Here is a 5,609-nt window from a genome sequence, read left to right on the forward strand (position 1 = left end):
ATTTTCAAGCATACTGTACCTGTTCAGAGGTTTCCTTGGTCTGGACCCGGCTTTTTGTATGCCTTCAGCCGTTCTCTGACAGCGTGAACCAAGGCTTAAAGGGCTAGGTGATTGACCTGACAGGAAGGAGCAGTCACACACAAGCCTTCCAGAGAGACTGTGGCGTCTGTGCTCTTGTGGTGGCTCCTGGAAAATGTTCCTTTTGCCCTTCGGTGCCTCTGTGGGCTCCTTCCGTGGTTCTGCTTAGCACTTGGCACTGGCAGCTGCTCTGCCCCTTCAGGTGGATCCAGCAGGTTATCTGCTGGTTCTGTGCTGCAGCCACTGCTCACTCTTCTGTGAAAGCCAAGCCTCACACCCGTAGGCACTGGCCAGGATCTGCACCTATCTGCACCAGCTTTAGGAAGTTGTTGGGCCTGTGCTGTAGTAGGCATTTCTCCTAGTCTCCCACTGAGTAGTGCATGGCTGTTCACAGGCTCCACTCAAGTGCTTGGCTCTACAGCAGGGCCTCTTAAAAGATCACCAGGACTGCCTGAGAGACTGTGGTTGCTAGAAAGCCATGTCCAGCTCCATTTCTGGAACTTTTCTCAGCTTTCTCAGACCCTATGCTTATACATACATGTCTCCACCTTGGGCACCAAATATAACAGGTCTTTCTTTGGACCGTCAGCTCCTGAATAATGACATGGAGATTTTTTATTAATTATGAAAGCTTGGCCTTAGCTTAGGCTTGTCCCCAACTAGTTATTTTTATTTTTATTTGTTTATTGTGTATACAGTGTTCTGTCTGCACTTATCCCTGCAGGCCAGAGGAGGGCACCAGATCTCATTGCAGATGGTTGTGAGCCACCATGTGGTTGCTGGGAATTGAACTCAGGACCTCTGGAAGAGTAGCTAGTGCTCTTAACCTCTGAGCCATCTCTCCAGCCCCCAACTAGTTCTTAAAACTTAAATTAACCAGCTTTTATTAACCTGTGTTCTGCCACGTGGCTCATTACCTCCCCTCAGTACTATATGTCCGACTTCCTCTGAGTCTGGCTGATGAATCTCCTGCACCTCTGATTCTTACCCAGAATTCCTATCTCTCCATGAAAGTCTTGCCTATCCTTTTCCTGCCTAGCTATTGGACATTCAGCTCTTTTTTAAACCAATCAGAAGGTGCCTTAGGCAGGTGAGATTAAACAGAGACACATCTTCACACTGCACAAAAAGATTATCTTAACATTTTAATTTCCATTGGCTTTTTTTTTTAAATAGCATTTGACGGTGATGGCATATCCCTTTAATCCCAGCACTCGGGAGGTGGATCTCTGAATTCAAGGTCAGCCTGGTCTACATAGAGAGTCCAGGACAGCCAGAGAAACATAGAGAAACCCTGTCTTGAAAAAAAAAATCAGCGGTGCACGCCTTTAATCCCAGCACTTGGGAGGCAGAGCCAGGTGGATCTCTGTGAGTTCGAGGCCAGTCTGGTCTACAGAGAGAGATCCAGGACAGGCACCAAAACTACATGGAGAAACCCTGTCTCAAAAAACAACAAAAAAAAAAAAAAAGAAAAAAGTATTTAACTTGTTTTTAAAAATGAGAAGTTATCTTTCCATGTATTCCAGATGTGTTTACTTTTGAGTTATAAAGCATTCAAGTTATAATAGCTAATGCTAAGCCTTAGGAAAAAATTTAATTGTTAATTGTTTATTGAGAGAAACTACTCCTTAGCCCACATATTCATGTTTCATAGTTCAGGAACACAGGTCATCAGTGATGAACATCTCTGGAGCTCGATCCAAAGAATTCTTTACATTCTGAAATCACTTTATACTGTGAAAGATACCAGCTTTCCTCATCTTTCAAAATCTCTCATGGAATCATAATTCCTGTAGAAATCCACGTATGCTTTCTTGGTTCAGCCAAGCCAAACTTATAGGAAGCTGCAATTCCCAGGGCCACATGAATGTGCCAGAAGACCACAGATCTGAGGTTTTAGCAATGCACCGGAAATCATGGTAGTAAATGTCCTCTATACCAACGACCTTGTCTTGGAAAATTTAATGCCAGCATTTCCTCAGGGCTGGTGTTTATTGGTTGTCTTTTCTCTTGCATGTTGTTGAAGATTTTCCATTTGTGTGTGTTAAGTAATTTTAGATTGTGTCCTGGAGATACTGTTGACATTCTGGAGGCCGATTTGGTTTGTTAACTTGGATCATCCTCTCTGACCAGCCTTATGTGAGATCTGAGGAAACTATCTGATTACCTTTCAAAGGCTTTTCAGTGTCATTTGGGTCTGCAGCACATGTGGAGCGCCTCCGGGCCAGTGTGGGAACAGCGTGGTGGTTTATGCCACGCCCCACTTCCCAAAGACTTTTCTAGATTGCTTCCAGTTCTCCCCGTGCACAGGCTCAAGGGTCTGTTCCCAGCTGCCTCTGCCGTGATTTTCTCTGCATAGTCTGGTGTCTCGGCTCCCCATTTCCTCGTTCGCTGACTATAAAATGGAACCTTAAGTTTCTCTGTGCTCTCATAATTCCCTTTGCCTGGATCTGACTTGGGGCCAGGTGATTAAAAATAAAGAGAGAAAATAATACTGCAAATGTCCTTTCACCCCTTTCTTAATTCTCTTTTTTAAATAAAGATTGATTTAATTTTAGTTTATTTTATTTGTCTGAGTGTTTCGCTTGCATGCCTCTCTGTGAACCGTGTGCACGCCCGGTACCTGTGAAGGTCACAAGAGGGAGTCAGATCCCCTGGACATGAAGGCACGAATGGGTGTGAGCTGCCATGTGCGTGTACGGGGAAACCTGGGTCCTCTGCAAGAGCAATCAGCGATCATCTGAGTCATCTCTCCCGCCCCTACTGGCTTATTTTAAGCCAGTGGCTATGGAAGGAATAACAAATATCAAGGTGCTAACCATCGTTTTGGTTATTACTCAAGTTTGACATTTCCCCCCAAGTTGTCTGCTGTTACATGCTCTCCAGTGCCCCCAGATTTTATTTTATATAAAATAAGAAGTTGGGTGGTGTTCTAACTGTAGGATATAGTTTTTTTGTTTGTTTGTTTTTTGTTTTTTCGAGACAGGGTTTCTCTGTGCAGTTTTGGTGCCTGTCCTGGATCTCACTCTGTAGACCAGGCTGGCCTCGAACTCACAGAGATCCACCTGTCTCTGCCTCCCGAGTGCTGGGATTAAAGGCGTGGGCCACCACCGCCCGGCAAGGATATAGTTTGATGTACTTGGTAGACATGCCTTTTTTCTTTTGTTTTTGGTGTGATCTCATTATAGTCGTGTGCTAGTCCATTTGCGCTGCTGTAACCAAATGCCCTGGACTCTATGCTCTTACAGGACGGTGGGACAAGGCAGTTCCCTGTGCGGAACTCTCTGTTGAGGTGGTGCTGTGGTTGGAATACTTCTCCTCCAAAGTTCAGAGGTTTTTTGTGTGACAGAATTAGCAGTGAAGACTTTAAGTCTTAAAGTGTAAGAGGTAATTAGTCCACAAGGGCTCCTCTCCTATGAATGAGATAACGGGACTTGAAGGGAGCTGGTTTCTCTGTCTTTGTGGCTTCTTCCACATAAGGATATGTTAAGAAGACCCTCCCAGGGCCTGGAGAGATAACTCAGCAGCTAGAGCTTTTGCTGGTTGTGATGGCTAGTCTTATGTCAGCTTGACACACAAACTAGAATTATCTGAAAGGAAGGAATCTTAGCTGAGAAAAATGCCTCCATAAGATCTGCTGTAAGGCATTTTCTTAATTAGTGATCAATGCGGGAGGGTCCAGCCCATTGTGGGTGGGATCATCCCTGGGCTGGTGGTCCTTGGTTCTGTGGGAAAGCAGACAGAGCAAGTCATGAGGAGCAAGCCAGTAAGCAGCATCTCTCCACGGCCTCTGCATCAGCTCCTGCCTCCAGGTTCCTGCCTTGATTGAGTTCCTGTCCTGACTTCCTTTGATCATAAACAGAGATATGAAAGTGTAAGCTAAATAAACCCTTTCCTCCCCAACTTGTTTTGTGGTTATGGTGTTTCATCACAGCAATAGTAATCCTAACTAAGACACTGTTCTTCTAGGAAACCAGAGTTTACTTCTCAGTACCCACATTAGGCAGCTCACAAGCACCTGGAACTCCAGCTCCAGAGGATTGGATGCTCTCTTCTGGCCTCTGCGGACACATGCAAATACCTGATATACCCTCCCCCCCACACACACATACAAATACACACAAATAAAACAAATAAAAATAAATTAAAAAAATGACTCTTCCCAAATGCCTAATGTTAGACTCCTTACAACCCCTAGAACTATATAAATTAGTGAAATCTCAAAGAAGTTTTAGTTCACATTTATCTGATGGCTAAAGATGTTGAACATATCCTTAGTGTTTCTCAGCCATTTGTATTTCATCCCTTGAGAACACTGTTTAGCTCCATGCCTCATTTTTTTTAACTGGGTTGTTGGTTTTCTTGCTGTTTAATTTTTACTAAATAAATGGATGACTGTGACTCTCCTCCAGTGACAGCAACAGTCCCAGAAAAGGAGTCCCATGGTTAATATGCCCAGTATTCAAATGGCCACTCCTCCACAAAAGCACTGAAGAACACAAAGAAACAGGAACATACCATTCTTCACAGGAAAAAGAGAAATGGACAGTGTCCCTGAGGAACCCTAGGCTCCAGACTTATTAGGTGAATTAACATGCTCAAATAAGAAAAAGTAAAATGGCTGGGCAGTGGTGGCACATGCCTTTAATCCCAGCACTTGGAAGACGGAGACAGGTGGATCTCTCTGAGTTCGAGGCCAGCCTGGGCTACAGAGTGAGTTCCAGGAAAGGCACCAAAGCTACACAGAGAAACCCTGTCTCGAAAAACAACAACGACAAAAAGAAAAAAGAAAAGAAAAGAAAAAGTAAATCGTGGACAGAAGGTTATAAGAAATCAGGTGAGTGATATATGAGTAAGTGGGAGATATCAATAAAAAATAGAAATTATTACAAGGAAATGGAGATTCTGGGGAGCTGGAAAGTTAATAGCTAAAATTAAAAAAATACTGAGTTCAACAAGAGACTTAATTAAACATAAAAAAAATTAAGGTTTGATGTGGTAGCGCACTCCTTTAATACCAGCACTTGGGAGGCAGAGGCAGGTGGATCTCTGTGAGTTTGAGGCCAGTCTGGTCTACAGAGCAAGTTCCAGGACAGCCAGCTGCACAGAGAAACCCTGTCTCAGAGAGAGAGAGAGAGAGAGAGAGAGAGAGAGAGAGAGAGAGAGAGAGAGAGAGAGAGAGAGAGAGAGAGAGAGAGGTTGAATATCAGTGACCCTGAGGATTGAACAAATGGACTTACGCAGTCTGAGGAACAGAAGAAAAAAGAACAAGGAAAGATGACCAGAATGTAAGACACTCCTGGAAAGCCAAGAATGTGAACATCATATGCATTTTGTGAGTTTCATAAAAAAGAGAGAGAGAAAATGAAGGGAGCAGAAAATATCTCAAAAATAATGGTTTTTAAAATCCCAAATTTTATTAAAGACATAAATCAACATATCCAAGAAGATCAACTGCACGTCAGCGGGACAAACTAAGGAGACTCACACTGAGGTTCGTTGGAGTCAAAGGTCACTGAGCAGGTAAAGGT

General features: G+C 43.7%; 1 pseudogene; it reads right to left on the reverse strand.

The window, feature by feature from the left end:
- Nucleotides 1-1,802: 1,802 nt before the first annotated feature.
- LOC128121489 (cytochrome c oxidase subunit 6C-like) lies at nt 1,803-1,996 on the reverse strand (annotated as a pseudogene).
- Nucleotides 1,997-5,609: the final 3,613 nt, after the last annotated feature.

This window comes from Peromyscus californicus, unplaced genomic scaffold (genome assembly GCF_007827085.1).
Source record: "Peromyscus californicus insignis strain IS unplaced genomic scaffold, ASM782708v3 Scaffold_3__1_contigs__length_106647218, whole genome shotgun sequence".
Classification (NCBI taxonomy): domain Eukaryota; kingdom Metazoa; phylum Chordata; class Mammalia; order Rodentia; family Cricetidae; genus Peromyscus; species Peromyscus californicus.